Here is a 25,578-nt window from a genome sequence, read left to right as displayed (position 1 = left end):
AAACAGAACCGGGACTCATCCGAAAAAAAAAGACGGTTTGCCAATCGTGCACCCAGGTTCGTCGTCGAGTACATCATCACAGGCGCTCCTGTCTGTGATGTAGCGTCAAGGGTAACCGCAGCCATGGTCTCCGAGCTGATAATCCATGCCGCTGCAAACGTCGTCGAACTGTTCGTGCACATGGTTGTTGTCTTGCAAACGTCCCCATCTGGTGACTCAGGGATCGAGACGTGGCTGCACGGTCCGTTACAGCCATGCGGATAAGATTCCTGTCATCTCGACTGCTAGTGATACAAGGCCGTTGGGATCCAGCACGGCGTTCCGTATTACCCTGCTGAACCCACCGATTCCATGTTCTGCTAACAGTCATTGGATCTCGACCAACGCGAGCAGCAATGTCGCGATACGATAAACCGCAATCGCGATAGGCTACAATCCGACCTTTATCGAAGTCGGAAACGTGATGGTACGCATTTCCCCTCCTTACATGAGGCATCACAACAACGTTTCACCAGGCAACGCCGGTCAATTGCTGTTTGTGTATGAGAAATCGGTTCGAAACTTTCCTCATGTCAGCACGTTGTAGGTGTCGCCAACCTTGTGTGAATGCTCTGAAAATCTAATCATTTGCATATCACAGCATCTTCTTCCTGTCGGTTAAATTTCGCGTCTGCAGCACGTGATCTTCGTGGTGTAGCAATTTTAATGGCCAGTAGTGTATTTAACTTGTCGCGTTAGTTCTGGCAACTTCATGTAGGAACGTTCAGAGCCAGAAAGAGTGTGCGCGGCTGCGGAGCAGTGAGCAGCGGGTTCCCTGTCGGTGGCGGTGTTTGCCGGGCCAAGGGCGGCACGCGGTTAACAAGGAAGCGCCCCTCGCCGCCTCTAGTGGAGAACCGGCTAATGAAACCCGGAGGAGCTGCCGCGGCACAGCTCTGCGACACCCTGGAGAGAGCACGGCGCGGTGCAGCAAGGTGTTTCACCACGGCGCTTTCCTTCAGGTAAACTCACCACAGCAGCAGTCAGGAAAATAGCCACCTCAAGATCATCTCATCGACCTACAGCACTGCCAGTTAGTGGTAATTCCAAATGTTAATAAAAGTTACGAGAAAAAATTTAAACATCTCTACTTTTAGTCTACAATATGATGGAATACTTTCAACAACGAAACTCCCGTCAACTGCTACGAAACAAAAACTAATGCTACAAAAATTTGTGAACAAAGATATTTTTTGCTTCAAGCTGTGAAAAAAAAACAAAAACAGTATCACTGACATATTTGTAGTGAAAAGATTCTCAAAATTTATAGTTACATGCGATAAATATTTTATCGTGAAAAGATAAACGTATTCCGAGGTATGTAATAAAATACCGTGAGAGGTATGAAATTGTTCCACCTGTGTAACGAAAAATGTCGTCGCTGATGAATTTGCGTTGGCTGGACCTTGTAGAAGCTTTCAGCGAGAAAGTTGTAAAGAAAACTATCAAATTCATTTTGATAACATCTTCGACATCCTTCTACATCTATACCCATACTCCGCAAGCCACCTGACGGTGTGTGGCGGAGGGTACCTTGAGTACCTCTATCGGTTCACCCTTCTATTCCAGTCTCGTATTGTTCGTGGAGAGGATTGTCGGTATGCTTCTGTGTGGGCTCTAATCTCTCTGATTTTATCCTCACGGTCTCTTCGCGAGATATACGTAGGAGCTAGCAATATACTGCTTGACTCCTCGGTGAAGGTATGTTCTCGAAACTTCAACAAAAGCCCATACCGAGCTACTGAGCGTCTCCACTGCAGAGTCTTCCACTGGAGTTTATCTATCATCTCCGTAACGCTTTCGCGATTACTAAATGATCCTGTAACGAAGCGCGCTGCTCTCCGTTGGATCTTCTCTATCTCTTCTATCAACCCTATCTGGTACGGATCCCACACTGGTGAACAATATTCAAGCAGTGGGCGAACAAGTGTACTGTAGCCTACTTCCTTTGTTTTCGGATTGCATTTCCTTAGGATTCTTCCAATGAATCTCAGTCTGGCATCTGCTCTACCGACGATCAAATTTATATGATCATTCCATTTTAAATCACTCCTAATGCGTACTCCCAGATAATTTATGGAATTAACTGCTTCCAGTTGCTAACTTGCTATATTGTAGCTAAATGATAAAGGATCTTTCTTTCTATGTATTCGCAGCACATTACATTTGTCTGCACCGAAATTCAATTACCATTCCCTGCACCATGCGTCAATTCGTTGCAGATCCTCCTGCATTTCAGTACAATTTTCCATTGTTACAACCTCTCGATATACTACAGCATCATCCGCAAAAAGCCTCAGTGAACTTCCGATGTTATCCACAAGGTCATTTATGTATATTGTGAAAAGCAATGGTCCTAAGACACTTCCTTGCGGCACACCTGAACCCACTGTTACTTCCTTATGGTATCGTGTCAAGTATGAACGCACTACTTACACACATCACCCAAATCGCCGATATACGCTATACAAAAATAATTGTTGGTACTTTCAGGCGAATATTTCCGTCCAACTCCAGCAAAATATATTTTTGCTTGTGGTTTTGTGAAATCCACGTTCTATCCAAGTACACTCCAATACTATTATCCTCAGCACGCAGCAAGTGCATTTTACAAAAAAATATCTTTCTTGCTGCATCACTGTCTCTGCATTTCTTTAAAAAGTTTCATCCATCATTAAACTTTCTGAATCAAAAACGAAATGAGCGGACAAGACAAATAATGGAGGCTCTGAGCTAGAACCATTAATTTTTTCATGGAGATCACTCTGTATTTTTCTGGCCTCTTCCATATTATCGAAGTACAGTTCTACGCACTAACGTTTTGTAATTTCTGTTCTCACTTATATTCCTTTCTCGAGGAATCAAAACATGCGCTCACATCTAGCGATACTGCCGATGTTACTACACTGTCAATACAGAATACAGTCGACTCGAAAAAACTACAAGGTTCTGCTGTCATTTTATGAACTTGCGCAAAATTTATATTATTCCTGGCTTCTTCACTGTTGGCCAGTTTGTAGACTGTTTTCCAATGTCTTTTCGCGCTACACACACACCAGCAGGAGTAGAACTACACGTGGTTCCTTGCTCCTGCATTTCGCTCACTACCAAACACTCGTCAATGAATCAAATCACGACGGCCGAAATCAAACATGAAAACACGACCTCGCACGGAAGAACAGAACGTTCAGCCGACTCTGACGTAATGCAGCAACAAAGCCATGAGGCGGCATAATCGCAGCAGACTCGCTTCTTGTCGGTCACAACATACACGTAAGCACTGAAATGCTCGTTTTCCCGCGTGGTCGCTGAAGGCAGACGTGAAAAAAAATACAGCAGCAGCCATTATTATATTTTTTACATAGCTCCATTTCCAAATTTCACAGCTAATTTTCTGAGAATAATGTACCATGAAAATAAAAGTGTCGAAAAAGGCTAGAAACGTTAACAATTCCAAACAATCTTTAACACATTATACTTTTTTATTTGCTTGGGTAAGGACCCGTTCTTGTTAATAGCTAATTAAAGGCACACATTCACAGGTTGACTGTACCTCCTATCAACAACAAATCCGACTCGGTTCTCGAGTCCACAGGTAGAATAGGAAGTGTAGTAAGCAAAGACAGAAGGGAAAAAACCGTATGTTAAGGGGGGGAGGGGGGAATAATAATAATAATAATAATAATAAGAAGAAGAAGAAGAAGAAGAAGAAGAATCGAGTCAGATTTGTTGTTGATAGCAGGTACAGTCAACCTGTGAATGTAAGCCTTTAATAATAATAAAAATCTCTGCTTTAAAAACCAAAATGGAAAATTAGCTCTTACTAATGAAGAAAACTGCAAAGCACTCTAAGTTTACTTCGCCAATTTACTAAATTGTCCAGAACCCACAGAAAGATTCCCACTTATTGGACCCGCACACCACCAACCAAGACTCAATACCACCCTCAAAACAAGAAATCCTCAAGCACATCCACCATCACAAAAACAACAAATCGGCTGGTGAAGACAACATAGTAGCAAACTACTGAAAATTTTAGGCCCTAAATCACTTGACAAGCTCACGGAAATTATCAAAGAAATTTGAACAACAGAAGAATTACCTGACGATTGGAAGTGTGCACTTATCCACCCCCTGCACAAAAAAGGCGACAGAACGGATGTCAACAATTATCGAGGCTTTTCACTACTACCACTACTACAAGATATTCTCTCCATGCCTATTGCAGGGAACACAGGAACAAATTGAACAGAAGATTGGGGAATATCAAGCAGGTTTCCGACCCGCACGTTCCTCCCCTGAACAAATTTTTAATCTAAAAACAACATTGAAATACAGAGCTATTAGACATAAGCTCACCATATGTACATTCGTCGACTTCAAGAAGGCGTATGACTCAATCGACCGTAAATCGCATGTCAGCACTCTAATAGAACTCGGAATTGATCAGAAAACACGAAAACTCATTGAACAGACACTCTCCAACGCAACTTCTAAAGTAAAACTCATGGGGGAAATCTCGGAATGTTCTGAGATCAGAACTGGAGTAAGACAAGGAGACAGACTATCTCCAGTTCTGTTCAGTATCTTTTTGGACAAGGTCAGTCATAAGGGAATGAGAGAGTGAGCTTAGAAAACGTGGCCTATGGAAACTAGTGAAGATTGGAAGGAAAACTGAAGTCACCTTTGCCGATGAAATTTCAGTTTTGACAGAGAATGAACAAAATGCAATACATCAAATAGAAATACTCAAGGAATGCGCCGAGAAGGTTGGCTTGCAAATTTCTTTTGAGAAAACTGAATTTATGTATACACTCTTAAACTTACTGAAACTCTCCACCAAATATGGACGGATAAACAGAGTTCCACATTTTAAATACCTGGGAGAAATTTTGGAACCCACTGGATTAGAAAAAAAATCTCAAGAAACTCGAGCACAGAAACTAAAGAGAGCCTACAGTCGAACACACCAACTTTACAACAAAAAGTGCATGTCCATGCATGCAAAAATCAGGCACTAAAGCACTGTCAATAAACCCGAGGTGCTATACGCTGCAGAAACCTTGTCAAAGATGCTACTGCAAAATCTACAAAAAGAAGAACGAAAGATCATTAGCAAAATCCTTGGACCACGAAAACCTGATATAGACTGCAAACCAACAAAACTACAGAGAAAATTTCAAATATTGCTGCTGATATTAGAAAAAGACGCCTTAAATTCTACAGACACACAGACTCCCTGAGTACAGACTCACTGGAAACCTTAAAGGTATGACATGAGCCGAACAAGTACGAAGAGACCTTATTGATGCTCAACTCACCATTCAGGACACTGCAGATCGTAACATCTACAGAAAATAGACAAGTGGGAAGTCCAGCCAGAGACAAGAGCCAAAAAGACCGGTACAAAGAGGACGGATGAAAGAAAGAAAGCCATGAGCGAGAAAATGAAGGTCTCATGGAAAAACTGCAAGAAAGTGTCTATTACATGTATAATTAATAATAATAATAATAATAATAATAATAAACAGACATTACCAAACTTGGGAAGACAAGACTGGAAAAGTATTCTTCTCTTTAGACGCTCGTAGAGACTAAATTTACATACCTGTGTGTACCAAATACTGATGTAAACAAATTATTATTATTATTATTATTATTATTATGTTTAAACATTATTATTAAAATCGTGTGAATATGTGGTACGTTGAAAGCAAACGTGATGGCAAGTTATATTTGCGACGGCGAGGACTGAGGGGGTGTAGGGATGAGGGAGGGAAGAAGCAGTATTGACATTGCCACATTCTGGCTCCTCCTCTCCCAGAACGGAACCCTGGACCCGCACCTGGATAATGACCGTATCTACAATGGTCCACTCCATTGTTCCTTGCGCGATTGAAGCGGATGAGGAGTTTTCGTCACGAGACGTATTACGTATGCGAAGTCCTTTGGCTACGAACGAGCCCTCTCAAACTGCAATCTCCCTCTTGCGTTGTTGCTGTTGTCTTCAGTCCGAAGACTGGTTTGGTGCAGCTTTCCACGCTAGTCTATCCTGTTCAAGCATTTTCATCTCCGAATAATTACTGCGACCTACAAAAATTTGAAGTTGTGTACTTCAGTCACCTCAGGTCCTTTCATGCTCAGTCAGTCTAGTAGTTACAGCCCTACCTGACTGACCTACATATAATTTGCCACACAAATTGCAGGAAATCCTATAAATTCCAAACCTTTCTAAACGTGTAATTTTGTCTTCACTTTTGAACAGAATGTGAGGAACAATATTTCTAGCTGGAGTATATTTCCACTCTGTTCGCTGACTTTTCAATCTCTGTCTGCCATCTATTTCCACATCTAACGATATCTGCGAATGGAAAAAGTTCTGAACAGGTTATGCCAGACTTAAAATAGTGTCAAACTATTCAAAATAGCACTTTAGGGTGGGCTAACCACTGGAAAAATAATTTGGATGCAGTACACTGACCAGCCAAAAAGGGCCTCACGCTGAAAAATAAGCGCCTAATTTATCTAAAAAGACAGGCTTTCACTTCCAGTTTGAGAACTTCGGACTCTTAGAAGAAATCCTGGCGCTGTTAAGCAATCACACCCATAGCAATCCAGTTCGTAACGAATGACTTCTATTGTCTAAATAAGTTGTTTCAGAGCTGTTACCAATGAGCGATGCCTAATAGATAAAAATCCAAAACAGCATTTCAGCCCAACATTCTCCTTAGAGTTTAATAGTTGACGAGTTAAATGGCCACCGGTCAGAAAAGCGAAGCAATTTATTTGCGATATCTTAGAACTTGCGTATGGAATTGCAGGCTCATCTGGTTTCCATACTTACGTCAGCAGCAGTTGCGACGGCCCGAGACACTCCGAAGTTGATCTGAAAAAAGAAACACGAAATCCATAAAGATATTGTGGACAACCAACAACAATCGAACAAGAAAACATAGTCAGTATCAGCGTATGACATATGTCGAAAAAAAAAACAGAAATACAATAGATTTAGGTTTATACATGACAATCGGCTCGCGGTGTAAAGGCTAAAAAGGATAAATTTAAAGATGGTTCAAATGGCTCTGAGCACTATGGGACTTAACTTCTACGGTCATCAGTCCCCAGAACTTAGAACTACTTAAACCTAACTAACCTAAGGACATCACACACACCCATGCCCGAGGCAGGATTCGATCCTGCGACCGTAGCGGTCACGCGGTTCCAGACTGAAGCGCCTAGAACCGCACGGTCACACCGGCCGGCCAAACTTAAAGATGCTTACAAATGATTTGATACGTGCTATTTCATAATAGATGAATCATTCGAAGCAAGACATATCACTGAAGACAATTCTATTCCCGTCTATGAGACGTATATGGCATAAGACGTATATGGAGACGTGAACAGCGGTGGGTACCAACCCGACCGTCACCCATTATACGGCCTCACAACAGGGAGTGCCATTCCTTTTCACAGAAGGTCTCCTTTGTTTTCGTCCCCAGCATCCTCACAGCACAGCGGTACGTCGACGATATTCTACGTCCCATTTTGTAGCCCTTCATAGCAAGCCACCCTGGGTTTAGATTTCAGTTAGTAATACCCGCCCGCACACGGTGTGTGTGTGTCTGGTGCTTGTCTTCGTGCTGGCTAAACCCTATCTTGGCCAGCAAGGTAGCCGGATCTCTCCCCAAATGAAACCATTTGGAGCATTTGGGCAGGTCCCTCCAATCGACACTTTGATTTAACGCGTACGTTGAGCAGAATTCGGCACGATGCCCTCAGGAGGATATTCAACAACTCTATCAATCAGTGTCAAGCTGAATAACTGCTTGCATAAGGGCCAGAGGTGGACCACCGCTCTATTGACTTGCTAAATTTGTAAAGGTCTTTCTCTTGAATAAATCATCCATTTTTCAGTAATTGTGACGATTTGTTTGTCTGTACATGTGCATCACACTTACTGATTTCCATCCCATTAAGATAATTCATTCGTGGCTCCGTGCTGTGTGTGTGTGTGTGTGTGTGTGTGTGTGTGTGTGTGTGTGTGTTTTCTTTTTGTCATCTTAGAGTGTATATGAGAAACAATCTGTCTAATGGTTTAAATATCCCGTACTGTAGTTAAAACTGACTGTCAGAGAGAAAACTAAACGGCACATTTTCACAGCACAGCACAGTATTTTCTTTCTCGCTGACTGATTTAACAGATGATCTGTACATTGTAATTTGTTTTCGAGGTTTTTGCTAACAACGTTTTCTCTATATATTATATACACATACCTGTTGTTGTTGCTGTGGTCTTCAGTCCTCAGACTGGTTTGATGCAGCTCTCCATGCTACTCTATCCTGTGCAAGCTTCTTCATCTCCCAGTACCTACTGCAACCTACATCCTTCTGAATCTGCTTAGTGTATTCATCTCTTGGTCTCCCCCTACGATTTTTACCCTCCATGCTGCCCTCCAATACTAAATTGGTGGTCCCTTGATGCCTCAGAACATGTCCTACCAACCGATCCCTTCTTCTGGTCAAGTTGGGCCACAAACTTCTCTTCTCCCCAATCCTATTCAATACTTCCTCATTAGTTATGTGATCTACCCATCTAATCTTCAGCATTCTTCTGTAGCACCACATTTCGAAAGCTTCTATTCTCTTCTTGTCCAAACTATTTACGGTCCATGTTTCACTTCCATACATGGCTACACTCCACACAAATACTTTCAGAAATGACTTCCTGACAGTTAAATCTATACTCGACGTTAACAAATTTCTCTTCTTCAGAAACGCTTTCCTTGCCATTGCCAGTCTACATTTTATATCCTCTCTACTTCGACCATCATCAGTTATTTTGCTCCCCAAATAGCAAAACTCCTTTACTACTTTAAGTGTCTCATTTCCTAATCTAATTCCCTCAGCATCACCCGACTTAATTCGACTACATTCCATTATCCTCGTATTGCTTTTGTTGATGTTCATCTTATAGCCTCCTTTCAAGACACTGTCCATTCCGTTCAACTGCTCTTCAAAGTCCTTTGCTGTCTCTGACAGAATTACAATGTCATCGGCGAACCTCAAAGTTTTTATTTCTTCTCCATGGATTTTAATACCTACTCCGAATTTTTCTTTTGTTTCCTTTACTGCTTGCTCAATATACAGATTGGATAACATTGGATACCTATATATTATAAAAGTACATATGCTATTTCTATCCAAATGTTTATTAGAGCACTGTGTAAGGATCTGATGTAAATAGGTGAAGAACGTTGAGATTTTTGCCAACGTCGTCTTATCTGTATATAGTAGTATAGATTAAAAATCCAGAGCCACCGCGGAAGTAGGAGGAGTAACGCGATTTACAACCCGTATGTAAGCAAAGACTACGTAACACGTTTCTCATTCTGAAATCTCATTTGAATGTCGTTTGTTTGTGAGCACATCGTGTCGTGTACCGTGTATGGAGGAGGAATGTCAACCAGCACTGTAGTAATTCAACAGCGGCAGGATCGTGGGCTATTAACAATGCGCTTCATCATTCCATGATACTGCTGCCCGTGTTGGTCGGAATACCACTGTCAGGAGAACAGGGTATCGATGCATTCAACAGAGCCACATTCAGCGGCATGTAAGATCTCAGTGGCCTCGCGCAATGGCTCCAGGCATGTTGTTGGCTCTGCCGCGCAGAATATTAGAAATGAATCACGTTCCTTCAGTCAATGTGCTTGTATGCTACAAGACAACTATCCACACGGACAAAGCGACGACGTTTGGAGCCGTACGGTCTGCCAGCACGGGAACCATTGTCGCGCTCTAACTTGAAGCTGTCGCCGAGAGAGACGCATCCAACGGCAACATCTCACAGCACGTCGGCTTTCCAGACGTGACACGGTTTCGCGTACAGTGGAGGCTCTGAGAAGAACTAAGACTGCCAAACTGCATTCACTGGTCCACCACCTGGCGAGATGGCATGGAGTGCCATTGGGAGCACAACACGATAACTTCTGCTTTGCATAACCGATAATCTGCATAGCAAATTTTTAATGTGTTAAGGTTGGCGGCTGTGCCCTGCCTTCATGGTCTCCATGACGTTGTCTTTCAACTAGGTAACACAAGATCGCATGAATATCTATAATACATAATCCGCAAGCCACCGTACAGTGCCTGGCGGAAGGTAGCATTTCCTTTCCTGTTCCACTAGAAAATAGAGCGAGGTAAAAATGACTAGCTACGAGGTGCAACAATAAAGTAATGAGACTGTTTTTCTTTGCAAGTTGTGGCAACCCTGCAGGCTTGCGTAGGTACAATACCTTTGACCTTGGTCTATAAGCTGCTTCTAGTCCAAGGGGCACATCGATGCAACTGCTCAGTCGTGAGTTGTACTGTAATAAGTTAACATGTGTCACAGAAATGGAACCGCATAATATTGCGCAACGGTATGCCATTTCTTTTTGCGTTAAATTGGGCGAAAAAGCGACGACAACTTACTGTAAGCTTCAGAAGGCTTTTGGAGAGGAGGTTATGTCAAGAGATCAAGTTTTCGTTGGCACAAAATGTTTAGTGAAGGCAGAACGAATGTTGAAGATGAAGAACGCAATGGACGACCATCAACCTCACGGACGGATGTCAACTTGGCCAGTGTGCGTGAACTCGAACGATCTGATCGAAGATCATCCGTAAAAATGATTGCAGAAGAACTGAACATCAATCGAGAAACGGTTCCTCTAATAATAACTGAAGATCTTGGTATGAGAAAGATTTGTGCAAAAATGGTCCCCAATAATCTCACACCACAACAGCGAGAAACACGGAAAAATGTGGCAGCCGATCTGTTAAAGCAAACGGAAATCAATCCAGGATTGTAGAGCCGTGTTATAACTGGTGATGAAAGTTGTTTTTTTCAGTACGATCGAGAGATAAAACGCCAAAGTTCGCAATGGTGCTCAAAGAGATCACCCAGACCAAAAAAAGCTTGCATGTCAAAGTCAAAAGTGAAATGCATGCTTGTGTACTTCTTTAATTCCCAGGGAACTGTTCATAAAGAGTGGTTGCCTCCTGGACAAACAGTTACTACAAAGAAATTTTAGAAACACTTCGTAAAAGAGTTCTTTGTGACCGTGCCAACATTGCTGATAATTGGATTCTGCATCACGATAATGCGCCAACCCATACTGCTCTGTCAGTACAGCAATTTTTAAACTCAAAACAAATTTCAGTACTACCACAGCCACCTTATTCACCAGATATCGCTCCGTACGACTTTTTTCTATTTCCAGAACGGCGGTCGAGGGACACCATTTCCAAACAACACAAGATGTCCAAAAAGCAGTGACGAGGGTCTTGGAGGATATTACAAAAAATGAGTTCCAAAAATATTACCATTAACGACAGAAGCGCTGGAAAAAGTGTGTGCAATCAGAAGGGAAATACTTTGAAGGAGACAACACTAAACTTGACTAAAACGGTAAGCAACATTTTTTTTTCACATCAGTCTCAGTACTTTATTGTCGCACCTGGTATATGCCTCCGTACGAGATCTAATTTCTCTCATCTTATTTTCGTGGTTTTTATGCGAAATTACTGTTGCGGCAGTTGAATTGTTCTGCAGTCGGTCTCCAATGACGGTTCCCCAAATTCACACAACAGTGACTTCCGAAAAGAGCGCCATCTTCTCTCTGCAGCTTCACATTTGAGTTCACGGAGCATCTGCATGATACTTGCAAACTGATCGAATCTACCGGTAACAAATCTAGCAAAACGTCTCTGAATTGCTCGATCTCTTCCTTTATTCGACCTTGTGGGGATCAGTACTTTAGTGTATGTCGCAGTAGCGATCTATATGCCGTCTCCTTTATGGGTTAGCTACACTTTTCCGTAATTCTCCAATAAAACGAAGTCAAGCATTCGCCCCACCCCGATGTGCTCATTCTGTTTCATATCGCTTTGCAACGTTACGCCTATATATTTAATCGACCTGACTGTGTAAAGCTGTACGCTGCTAATGATGTATTCGAACATTACAGATTTGTTTTTCCTACTCATCCGGATTAACTTACTTTTTCCTACATCTAGAGTAAGTTGCCATTCATCACACCAATTAGAATTTTTTTCTGCGCCATCTTGTATATTCCTACATCCACTCACCGAGGACAGCTTCCCGTACACCATAGCATCAGCAAACAGCCGCAAATTGGTGCTTATCCTGTCCTTCAGGTCATTTGTACATATAAAGAACAAAAGCGGTCTTATCATTCTTCCCTCTAGCACTTCTGAGTGTACCCTTGCCTCTGACGAACATCCGTCGTCGAGGACCTCGTGATTGGTTGTATCACTTCAGAAGTCTTCGAGCAACTCACATATCTGGGCACCGAATCCATATGCTCGTACCTTCGTTAACAGTCTACAAAGAAGCACTGTGTCAAACGCTTTTCGGAAATATAGAATCTGCCTGTTGTTCTTCCTCCATGATTAGCAGGATATCATGTGTGAAAAGGGCAAGCTGAGTTTCGTACGACCGATGCTTTCTATAACCTTGCTGATTTGTGGACAGTTGTTTTTCAGTCTGAAGGAAATTTATTATATTCGAAATCAGAAAGTCGCTTGGGACTTTGTCCTAGGCGAGAGCACGCTGTTCTATCTCAATACACAAGACGTTCGACCACTGCCAAGGCCAACATGTTCTTCAGATCTCTCTCACCCGTTGGAAATATTTGGTCATGACAAGCGGAGAGACTGGCACGCCACTAAACGCCAACCACTACATCTATTGAATTCTTGCATTAAGTTGTCGCAGGTTCGAATCCTGCCACGGGCATGGATGTGTGTGATGTCCTTAGGTTAGTTAGGTTTAAGTAGTTCTAAGTCTAACACGTCAGACGTTATGTCGCTTAGTGCTTAGAGCCATTTGAACTATTTGCATTAAGTTGAAGCAGTGTGGAATGATATACCCGTACCTGTCACCCAAGCTCAGTTCGACTACACGGCTAACCGGTTACGAGACGTTGTCGCTATAAGAGGTGGCAGCTTTGTGTACTCAGTTTCGCTCTCAGTATACCACTAAATCACCTACAAATTTAATAGCGTAATATTATTACCATAATGCATACATACAATTTTTTTTATTCTGTTCTTCATGCTGTTGGCGTTTTAATGGCCAATAGCTTATTTACAATCGGACATTATCAGGTTTTTCGGTAGCTTTCCTAAGTTTAGAAAAGAATCGTCTCTGTCTTAGTACGTTCAAGAGTGAGTTCTTTATCATTCAACATTCAGGACTGGCTGCGACTTGCGATATAACAGAATGAGAGGACACAGTGGTATCGAGCAGTGCTCGTTCTAGGAGCGACAGGAGCAACAGAGTCGGCTGCCACAACAAAGAGACGCCCACCGCTCAACGCTGTCGACGTATAGCAGGCGCAGCGAAGCAGAGGCCCAGGCCGCGCTACTGTCTTGCCTCTGGCCACCACCAGCTGTGTAAACGCCGGCCTGCGTTCACGCCTGATGCAGAGAAGCGCAAACCTAGAACCCACCGTCAGCGAGCATCTCCAGAGCAGCTGTCGAACGCTCGATTGCATTAATGTATCGTGAGCGCCACGCCTTACGCAGTACTCACAGACGACTTGATAAAGAACTTGTATGTGTTTCACAGGACGGTTGCTAAGCGCGTAGAGGAGATCAGTGCTCTCGCCGTTGTGATCTGCAACGGAAGCGTTTTCCAGTGGCAGTTTATGAATTACATTTGTCGCACTAAACCGGAAAGATTTTGAAACTTCCGTCCTAATTAAAACTGTATTCCGAACAGTCACTCGTTTCTGGCCTTCCCAAACTTCCCAGGAGTTCTCCTGCATATCTTACTGCAATGGCACTCCCGGAAGGAAGAATACTGCTGAGAACTGGCTTAGCTACAACGCAGAAAACTGTTTTGACAGTGGACATTTCAACCTGTGCCGGAGTATGCGCTTTTTGAAGGGAATTTCCCCACCTGACTGTAAATTATTATTCATTTATTTCATACAATCGTGATTTCGGCTTTATAGGCATTCTCAAGTGCATGATGAACTGAAAATTAATAAATTGTGCTCCCCATAAAGTGCGAGGCATACGAACGAGAAGTTCAAAAATGGTTCAAATGGCTCTGAGCACTATGCGACTTAACTTCTGAGGTCATCAGTCGCCTAGAACTTAGAACTACTTAAACCTAACTAACCTAAGGACATCACACACATCCATGCCCGAGGCAGGATTGGAACCTTCGACCATAGCGGTCGCTCGGTTCCAGACTGTAGCGCCCAGAACCGCACATTACTTACATGTTACAACATACACTGTCCAGTCACATTAATTTTAACGTGCAGTCGCAGATGTCCGGTGGTAGTACTAGCAGTGGAGGATGTGTACAGTGTGTGGGCGGATGCAGAAAACAGTGCAGTCGTTGTCGCAATGGGAAAACGGTGCGATTTATTTGACAGCCAAATGAAAATGATAATTGTCCTTCGGTTCAAAATGACTCTGAGCACTTTGGGACTTAACATCTGAGGTCATCAGTCCCCCATAACGTAGAACTACTTAAACTTAAGTAACCTAAGGACATCACACACGCCCATGCCCGAGGCAGGATTCGAACCTGCGATCGTAGCGGTCGTGCAGTTCCAGACTGTAGCGCCTAGAACCGCTCGGCCACTTCGGCCGGATGTCCTTCGGGACAAGAATGGAAGCATTCGCGAAACAGCTAAATTTGCAAACTGTTCACGTCCCTCAGCGGTTAGGGTATACCGTGCATGGCAAAATGGCGCTATCCAAAACCAGCGCCAAGACAACTGTGGTAGACCACGGGCCATAGATGACACGGCTAAACGACGTCTCTGCAGATGTTTATACGTGCAACGGTTGAGCAACTGACCGCCCAGATGATCCAACGGTCTACCAGCAGTATCTCCTCAACGACCGTTCAGCAAACGTTCCTACGTATAGGCCATCGCAGCACGCTCCTGTCGGCCGTTGTGGCCGAGCGGTTCTAGGCGCTTCAGTCTGGAACCTCGCGACCGCTATGGTCGCAGGTTCGAATCCTGCCTCGGGCATGGATGTGTGCGATGTCCTTAGTTTAGTTAGGTTTAAGTAGTTCTAAGTCTAGGGGACTGATGACCTCAGATGTAAAGTCCCATAGTGCTTAGAACCATTTGAACCATTTTTGAGCATGCGCCTGGTTCATGGCTTGATGCACCCATGCTGACTCCTGTTCTCCGGTGATGAAGGCCGGAATTTGCACACCAGTATCGCAACTGGACGTCCACTGAGTGGCGACAGGTGGCCTCCTCAGATGAAACGTTTTATGTTCCATCTTGCAGATGGCCGCTGGCGTGAACTACGTGTACCGTCTGCAAGCCAACATCCTGCAACTATCGTGGGAGATACAGGCCGGAGGAGGCAGCGTTAAAGTCTAGGGAATGTTTTCGTGGCATTCCCTGGGCGATCTCTTAATTCTGGAAGACAGCGGATCAATGCAAGTACGTGTCTCTCCTTAGGGATGACCATGTTCACCTCCACATGTAGTGTTTTCTTCCTCGGTTCGATGGCATGTACTAACGGGACAATGCTACTTGTGACACAGCTCCTGGTACATGCATGATTCGAAGTGCATCAGATGAGTTTACTAAACTTCGTGCACTAAAACCCAATCGAGAATATGTGGGAACGCCTCGATAGGGTTGTTCGCGCCACGGATCACCAACCGAGAAAGCTAGCGCTGCTGGCCACGCCTCTGGTGTCATCATGGCTCCAGATCCCTTCAGTACTATCCAGAACCGCATTGACTCCCTTCCCGCACTTCTCCCTGTGGCTCACTCCATAAAAGGTTATTATTCGGGATTTTGACTGGGGTCACATTGATGTACTGAACAGTGTAACTGACCTGTCTGCGTACCATGTCACAGTCGAGAAAACATGTGTCTCGTCTTACAAAACTTATTGACGTATAACAGAATATGAGGATATCTTATGGTGTGTTTAACAGCCAATGCATTTCTGTGGCCTGCCGTTCTCCACCCCTTGCATCAGCTGACGTTAACATTTGTAAAAACAGCGGCAGAGATCATAAATAAGCGTCATGAACGTGTGAGCAACCTGATCTTTGGATTACCGTAAACATTACCAGGAATGGAAAGACACGTATTTATGTTCTAAGTGTGCTCAACATATCCTTGTAACACATGATCATAACATATTTATGAAATACTCCATACACAGAGTGTAAATATAACCACTTTAGATGTACAAAAAAACTGGCCTCAAAAATAACAGCTTAGATGCAGTATCATAAAATAGTGATTCACTGGTTCCTAGAGACCTGTCTAAAAGAAATCATACATACATAGCAATATACACAGCCCCAAAATCTACAGTAAAACACTGTTCAAGAAAACTGGGAAATCTGATGGCAAGGGACGGGTTGATTATACGAAATATAGGGGGAGATGGCAAGGGGAGGGGGGCGCAGAGGCGTGTGGTTGTTTGGGAGTGAAGAGGACAGTCGAGGAGAGCAGGAGGTGTTGGGGCCGGATGGCGAATGGGGCAGTATGTGCTGTTCCGAAACTTATTGGCAGAGTGAAACTATATGCAGGACCAGGACACGAATGAGGAAACTTGTCTTTCGGGCAATGAGATTTTAAATTTCAAAACAAAAAAACCTTATCACACAGGTTTTGTTTCCCAAAATGGCACGCGTGAAATAGATGCGTTAATTTATTACAGATTTCGATAGAAAACTGGTGGATAAAAAACCTAAAGAACATTCTGGGGGCGATCAAAACGTTGCTAACAGAGACTTCGCATTACAAGTACATGTGTGTCGCAAGTTGAAATTGGTATACAACTGATAGTAAACCCTCCGTTTCCGACATATTGCAGGCGTAATTTTGAAAATATTAATTAATTTACAAAAGGCAACTCAGATCATTGTTACTCTTGTTTCTTTTCTGTTCTTCCAATCAAGTCTTCAGCCACCCCAAATACAAAGAAAACTCATCATGGTTTATATCTTCACTGTTAACTTATCCTACTGATACAAATGACAGCACACACTAACGCCTCCACTGCTTCAATATCTCTTCATATTGCTTGCTTTTCTTCCGATATCAACGCCATCTTTTAAGCATTAATAATATTCCAGTTATCAAGGCAGTATGATCGATCACAACAACGCTGAACAACAACGGGCTGTGAGCGTTGCCCCGAAGTACCCCCAACGCACAGAACAAAACTGCCGTTTCGACTTGTCTATACGTGCAAGAAATTCTCTGTTGCAGGACCGCGCCTCACGGCTAGTCTTTCCTTATCATCTTACATCCTCTAAGCAACAGGACAGGGCGGGGTACAGCAGTGGCAGAACTTCCGTTATTTCAGCCAAATCTCAGCGAACTGCGAATGGGGCGAAAGGGCTTCCAAATTGGGAATATTTTGGATTTCTAGTTTCGGCGTTATCCTCATAATCAAAGAGAATCCCCTGAAACCCATGGTCGCAACTGATGTACTGAAACTGATTTCAGTTCAACTCTGGGACTATGATATTCCAGATAAAAATTACTGTGTGTGTGTGTGTGTGTGTGTGTGTGTGTGTGTGTGTGTGTGAGCGCGCGGCGTGTGTGTGTGTGTGTGTGTGTGTGTGTGTGTGTGTGTGTGTGTGTGTGTGTCAACTTGGAACTGGACTATCCATGACACACCACCTTGAAGCAATATTTCTCGTTAAAAGTACACTCATATCTTCAAAAATAGCCCGTAACAACTAAGCAAGGCATACTTATTAAAATACGACTCAACAAGCACCTCAAATCGCGAAATGAGCTCTAATGAATGGTACTGATTAATATCTTCCACTTAATCTGAAAAAATCAGTGAAGTGAATACGCAACATTTATATAGCTGCATATACTCGCTTTCTGAGTATATCGCAAGGTTACGCCGTGTAAGGACCTTGATAAAATAATCACCTAGCGTTAGCCTCTAACAGCCCACTAATTGGTTTAAGCAATAGTGGTAATTAGGATGCACACGCCACGAATTACCGACAGACAAAGAGTCAAACACATACACATACACTCTGGCTTTCATAAATAAATGCATATAACTGGACGCGTACCTTCTGTCTGTGACTAAGTTCAACTGTTGCAAGCGACAGTCATTTTAACCAGAAAAAAATATCTCACCATGACGCGTTTCGGAGGCCTCGTTCCAACTTCAGGTAAATGCAATTACTGTAATATTGCATTGCTGTTACGTGGAGATGCTGGTGTCACATGCTCCGTGAAGAAAAAGTCTGCGAGCAAAAAGAAACACTGTAGCTGCGACAGACTTAATGGGAAATTTGGAATGAAAAGAATTACTGGATATCAGAGCTAAGAAGAAATATTGTATTAAGCAAGCACAGAGACCAGACTTTAGATACATTAGTCGAAGGACATGAAAGAGACAATGGCTGAGAAGGGAGCGAAACAGAATTTGTAGTATATTCTGAATATTGTTCAGTCTCTACGTTGAGCAAGCAGTCAAGGAAACCAAGTATAAATTAGGAAAGGGAATTGAAGAAGCAGAAATAAAAACATTGACGTTCGCCGATGACATTGTGATTCCGCCAAAGATAGCAAAGGACTTGGAAGAGCAGTTGAACGGAATGAATAGTCTTGAAACTACGTTACAAGCTGAACATCAACAAAAGTAAAGCAATTGTAATAGAAGTAACAGATGATTTTTGTCAGGTGGGCATCAAAATAACTCACGGTGGCCGGAACAGAGAGACTGGCTACAGTAAGGAAAGCTTTTCTGGAAAAAAGGAATTTGTTAACGTAGATTATAAATTAAAATGTTAGGAAGTCATTTTCTCACGGTATTTGTGTGGAGCGAAGCATTGTACGGAAGTGAAATGTGGAGGATTAACTGCGGTGACAAGAAATACTGTGCTACACAAGAATGCTGAAGATCAGATTGGTAGATCGATTAACTAATGAGGAAGTACTGTATCGAATTACGGAAAAGAGATTGGTAGATCGCGTAACTAATGAGGAAGTACTGAATCGAATTACGGAAAAGAGGAATATATGGCACAACATGACTAAAAGAAAGGATCGTTTGACAGGACATATCCTGAAGCATCAAGGTTTCGTCAATTTGGTAACGGAGAGAAGTAAAGAAGGAAGGGGGTGTAGGGTAATTATAGAGGAAAGCCTAGGTATGAATACAATAAGCAGATTCAAGTAGATGTAGGTTGCAGTAGTTATGCACAAATGAAAAGGCTTGCATAGTATAGACTAGGGTGGACAGCTGCATCGAACCTATCTTTGCACTAAAGACGACGACGACGACGACGATAACAATCAAGTTTTAAACAGAAGAAAACATGAGTCTCGGTGGGTTCTACACTGTTTTTGTCTTACTAACTCTTACTTCCCCAGCGATAGTGTAAAAAATAACACGTTGCGCCGTGCTTCGGAGTCCATGTTAAAACGTTGGCCTCTCTGTAATTGGCAGGATACGTCACTTCAAAGATATGAGGAAGGCAAGGGCATATTACCTCCGAAAGGACCATAACTCATACAGCTCTGCGATGTTGAGTTAAGAGCGAATTTATCTTACCTTACTACTTATCAGCCTGAGTGGTTCGTACAGAAATTAGTAACGCCGCACGCAGCTAACAACGGCTGTCTTCAATAGCCTGATAGCATCAGCTGCGGTGGAACCAATCGAGTACTGATCAACCAATGCTTGAAAGAATATAGACAGAAATTAAAAGTTTTAAGAATGAGAAGCGATGATGATGCCGATGAAATGGGGTGAGATGAAAATGGCGTTGACTTGGGATGAGATGCGCATGGAGATGCCGATGAGATGGGTCTAGCGATGAAATGGGATGAAATGTATAGCGCGTAGCACAACAATGATTGCATAGAGAGCAGGTCATAGTATATAGCGTATTATCTGCTGTTTCAGTTCCTGCAACTGCTTTTGTGGTGGTAATCTGAAAATCGTTTGACAGTTTGAATACAGAAGTAGTATCAAATACATATTATTCCATTTATCCCCCTTCTTCAGGCGCTGCTATATAGTGTGCAATCTGTAGGACGCACCGATACCCACATGCACAGCGTTTTATGTACGAGTAGATATATGGTGGTCAGAAACAGTCTGAAAAGCTTGTAAGGGTGTTGCAGGGTAGGTTGTGCTGAGAAGTAATTGTTTTGCGAGCGACCCTCCATAAACGGTGTCGCCAAATGTGCTTGTTTACGCCTTCGCCAGCACACCGGTCGGCACTAGGAAACATTGTATAACCGGCGCTGAACTAAGCGCGCCTACGACAAGAGAAGACGCCCCCAGGCTACGCGCCGACAATGCCCCCTGGGCAGCATGCATATAGGCCGCCGCCGCCGACCTAGCTGTCTCAATCTCAGTACGTCGCATCGGGAATCAGTTCGCATTGCAACTCAGTACGTCGCACTGTGCTCTATTCTTCCATAGTGATAGTCGTCACCTCATGCGTAAGTTAACTGTCGGGGAATTTGTGATATGGACACGGACAAGATTAAAGAATTAGTACGTGTTATTTGATTGCTGTTAACCACAGAACTTCAGATTGGACATCATTGAAGTTAAGTTCTCAATCGGTTCCTGTAATAAAGTGTATTTTAACCAAATGTGCATTTTTGGTTCTAGTGAGAGGAAACCGGCCACCCACCTATCGTACGACCCTTTCCTCATCCAACCAGGAACCACAAAACATTACAAGATGGGACAGCCACAACACCAAACGTGTTCTTCGTTTGGTTTCCTAAAACAGAAAAGGTCAGCCGTACGAAAATTGGACATAGGAAAGTAGTAAGAATCGAAACCGAACCAAAGACTTGAGTAGTCTCGTGCACTATCATCTACGCTATAACAACAGACCCCAACAATTGAATTTGCGCGCGCAAGGGTCTGATTGGCTAACTTCAATGCTAATTAACTGCAAAACGACGCAACGTATCGATTTTTTCCTTAACAATTACTTCTCAGCACAACCTACCCTGCAACACGCTTATAATCTTTTCAGACTGTTTCTGAACACCATATATTTATTTGGTTTGCGCATAAGTTCGTGGAGTTATTGTTTTGCATGTTGTATTCCGCTTGTTATGGGTTTATTTATGAATTACCATTTTTATTTGTAGTTCACTGTTGCAATTTCAGTTAGCATTTTGTCATTTGGAGATAGTGAGTGGAGCTGTGGACGCTAGAAATTGGCGTGCCAAGGGGTGAAATTTCCGACATATTCTTCTGTTTGAATTCAAAATAAGGGTGATAGCAGCGGAGGCAGCCAGAAACATTTGTGCCGTGGATGGGGATAATGCCACTGGACACAGCATGGCAAGAAAATGGCTTTCTTCCTTTAAGGAGGATCGTTTTGACAATAGTGACTCTCCACGTACACGAAGACCATCGGGGTTTGATGACGATCGTTTAAACGCATTAATCCACAATGATCCACATCAGTGTACTCGAGAAATGGCAAATGTGATGAACTGCGATCATTCCACATCGTGCGACATTTGCATGCAACGGGAAAGGTTCAAAAATCGGCTGTACGGTTACACCGTGCTTAAAGTCACAAAAATCAGCAGTTGCCCATACGCGCATATCTGCTTCCTCATCACCAACTGGCTCGTGAACTACAGCGGCCATTTCTCTTTACTGGTGACGGGAATTTGTGTCTTTATACTAACATACGGAAAAAATGCATGGTTCAGACAAAACAAATCAGCAACTCCAAGTAGACTGACCTACGCGCATCCACTAAAGGTAGTGTTGAGTATCTGATGGAACAGCGACGGTGTAGTGTACTACAAATTGCTTTCCAAAGGTGCAACCATCACTGCTGGCACTTACTGTCAACAAGCGAGACGTCTTGCAGACGCAATCCAAGAACAACGACCAGGAAGACTGGGTGAAATGATACTACTCCACAAAAAACACTACACAGGAATTGGATTGGGAAATCATTCACACCCACCTTATCCGCCTGATCTTGCACCCTCAGATTTTCATCTTTTTCAATGTCTATTGTGCAACTTTCAAGGAAGTTTCTTTCCAGATGAAAATGCATTCCGAACATGACTCGACGAATTCTTCGCCTCAAAACCACGCGAGTTCTACAGTCGCGGAATCGAAAGGTTAGCCCAGTTTTGGCATACTGTTGTAAATAGTGAAGGAGAATATAACAGTGATGACTGAAGTCGCTGCTATGTGTACCTGTTGTGTTTATTAAACTTGTGGAAAAACGCTAAGAACTTATGCACCATATACCAACATAAATAAATTTTTGGTATCAGGGAAAGACTTCATGCTCACACTGTGTATCATATATATGTCTTTCCCTGACCACAAAAATTTATTTCTAACACGAAATGCTACAACAGCTGTTGACGTTGCTAATGATAGCTTAACTCATGAAGTTTTTATAGATGTACTTCTACAAGTACTCTGACAGCATCTGACTTCTCTGTCTGCCTGTCTATCTCTCTCGCGCTACAGGTATAAGAGTCCTGCTGTCAGAGTGGCATGCATGCAGGAGAAATCGCTGTTTTTTTGAAGCGCAGTCACCTATTACAGTTCAGTGACAGTTCTTTAGTGCCACTGGTCGAGTTCCGCGAGATACGTAGAGCGTCAAAGGATGGTATGAAAAGTTTAAAGAGACTGGCAGTGTTGGTGAGAAGGCAAGAAGAGGCTTTATCCCTGGACTGAGAGACGACACGGTCGATACCGTGCGCACAGCATTCCAACGCAGTCCCTGGAAATACACGGTCGTGTTCCCATAGAAAGAGGTATCCGCAGTAAACTGTGGTGCCAATGTTACAGAAACGGTTGCGTTTTCATGCTTGCAAAGAGCAACTCCTGCTGCCAGATGATAGCCTCAGACGTGCTTTTTTCTTCCCTAGGAACTTGCTGGAAAGAATCGATGCAGACTTAAATAAAATTTGTTTCGCTGACGAGTCGACTTTTCACACCCCCAGGAAAATAAGGAGGCATCATGTCCGGATCTGCGGTCGGAGAAATCAGATACGTGGTGGGACAGATCCAAGTGGGTGTGTGGTGACGTTTAATGCACAATACAATTTTGGGACCGTTCTTTCTCAGTGGGCCTACCAATAGTTTACCAGAACGTGCTGCTACTCTGCGTTGCATCTCACTTACGGAAATTTCACCAAGGGTACTGTTTCAACAAGATGATGCACCGGGGAAGTGGAGGGATTTGGGGGGGGGGGGGGGGGGGGAAGTACTTGTTCGCAAGTTCCCGGATGAAAACTGTCTGGGCAGATGCATGGGTGGACAAGGTCCAAAGTCATGACCATCAAATTCACCAGAAAATCTCTCTTGATTTTTTTGTAGGGCAACATTAAAGAAGTGTTCAGTTCACCAGTTCCAGACGTGCACTGCCTTACAGCACGAATACGAGGTACTGCTGAGGCGGTGACGAAAGAGGCATTGGCAGACATACAGAGTAACTGAGTATCACGTAGACGTCTCACAGGCAATAAATGGAGCCCATATGGAAGCGTAACAATAAAAAATTATGCGTTAAACCACCAGTTGCAACAAACCGCATAGCATCGTTCATTATGAATACATTTTGTGATTAAAGACAGACTATGCTCACCCTGTATTTTGATACAGATTCACAGCCCACGATGTACTAGCCTTTTCAAAAAAAAAAAAATGGTTCAAATGGGTCTGAGCACTATGGGATTCAACATCTGAGGACATCAGTCCCCTAGATCTTAGAACTACTTAAACCTAACTAACCTAAAGACATCACACACATCCATGCCCGAGACAGGATTCGAACCTGCGACCGTAGCAGTCACGCGGTTCCGGACTGAAGTGCCTAGAACCGCATGGCCACCTCGGACGGCACTAGCCTTTTCCTTCATTCCTTGCAAGCGACGTTCAGGTCATACCTCAGATGCAGCAGACCCTTATGTGCTGGCTCGTTCCCTTATTCCTTGGAAGCAACGTTCACTTTCATCTTCATCTTCAGATTCTCAATTCCGCATTGTGGTGAAATGTTCTCTCGTATCTTGAAGTCGAGGGTGTCGTTGATAATTTGTTTCATTTCTTCGCAATAGTTTCGCTCTCTTCCTTGTTTTCCTTTCTGCTGAATCTGAACGACAGACTTCCGTTTCATCTGAGGCATACTGACAACAGTAACCGACTGTCATTTCGAGAAAACGGTCTGTCGCAGCCAGCCAAATAGATTAAATTTCATAGCGTGGGCGTACGACCTCCATGCCTGAGGCAAATTTTTTCTGGGGTAAACGGCGTCAGCTAGTAAACCAAATCCACTCGAAAATCTTATGTACTTGGTTTTTGAAAACATTTCCGCAATTTAAGTAATGACTGACTATTGGACATCAATGAACGTAAGAAGCCGTCGTTATGCCATACCAGCTAACAAACTTTACCTGAGTAAGTTCAGTTCGCCTCGAACATGCAGGACATAGAGGGAGTATAGGCACGCTCAGAAATTTAAACTTTTTGCTGGAAACTGTCCGATTCTCCGCTGTTTACACCATGTGACACCAGAGAGGAGCCGCGCGGTCTTAGGCACCTTGCCACGGTCCGCGTGCCCCCCCCCCCCCCCCCCCCCCCCGCTCTTTGGAGTTTTGAGTCCTCCCTCAGCGTGTGTGTGTGTGTGTGTGTGTGTGTGTGTGTGTGTGTGTGTGTGTGTTGCCCTTAGCGCTTAGGAATGCTAAGCGTGTCTTACTGCCACGGTTTTTTTTTCTTCAGAAATCAGTAGTTAGTGGACTATTAGATTAAGTAGTCTGTAAGCCTACGGATCTATGACCTCAGCAGTTTGGTCCCATAGGAACTTACCACTACCATCAGAGCGGACGTTAAATGTATCTGGAGTATTCAGCCGTGTGATATGATCTCTGTCCCGAAACAAGCAAACAAAGTTAGTGGCTTGTTGCAGTGTTCATTCTTACGAACCAGTTGCCGCTTTGACAACACAAGTAAAGAGACAGATTGGCTTCACACTTTTAAAGTATTCTAAGTCAACTAACTACAGGAAATACACTCCTGGAAATTGAAATAAGAACACCGTGAATTCATTGTCCCAGGAAGGGGAAACTTTATTGACACATTCCTGGGGTCAGATACATCACATGATCACACTGACAGAACCACAGGCACATAGACACAGGCAACAGAGCATGCACAATGTCGGCACTAGTACAGTGTATATCGACCTTTCGCAGCAATGCAGGCTGCTATTCTCCCATGGAGACGATCGTAGAGATGCTGGATGTAGTCCTGTGGAACGGCTTGCCATGCCATTTCCACCTGGCGCCTCAGTTGGACCAGCGTTCGTGCTGGACGTGCAGACCGCGTGAGACGACGCTTCATCCAGTCCCAAACATGCTCAATGGGGGACAGATCCGGAGATCTTGCTGGCCAGGGTAGTTGACTTACACCTTCTAGAGCACGTTGGGTGGCACGGGATACATGCGGACGTGCATTGTCCTGTTGGAACAGCAA

At 43.5% G+C, this 25,578-nt stretch overlaps 1 long non-coding RNA gene across 1 annotated transcript in view; it reads right to left on the bottom strand.

Annotated features, from left to right (window-relative positions):
- The window catches only part of LOC126095725 (uncharacterized), a 208,954-nt gene that overhangs the window by 104,168 nt on the left and 79,208 nt on the right, over positions 1-25,578 (bottom strand). The window contains exon 2 of the long non-coding RNA XR_007521971.1: positions 6,881-6,922. This is a non-coding gene — a long non-coding RNA (uncharacterized LOC126095725). The remainder of the gene's footprint in view (positions 1-6,880; positions 6,923-25,578) is intronic.

Source organism: Schistocerca cancellata, chromosome 8 (genome assembly GCF_023864275.1).
Source record: "Schistocerca cancellata isolate TAMUIC-IGC-003103 chromosome 8, iqSchCanc2.1, whole genome shotgun sequence".
NCBI lineage: Eukaryota > Metazoa > Arthropoda > Insecta > Orthoptera > Acrididae > Schistocerca > Schistocerca cancellata.
The sequence above is the reverse complement of the archived record's forward strand: the minus strand, read 5'-3'. Positions and strand labels throughout refer to the sequence as shown.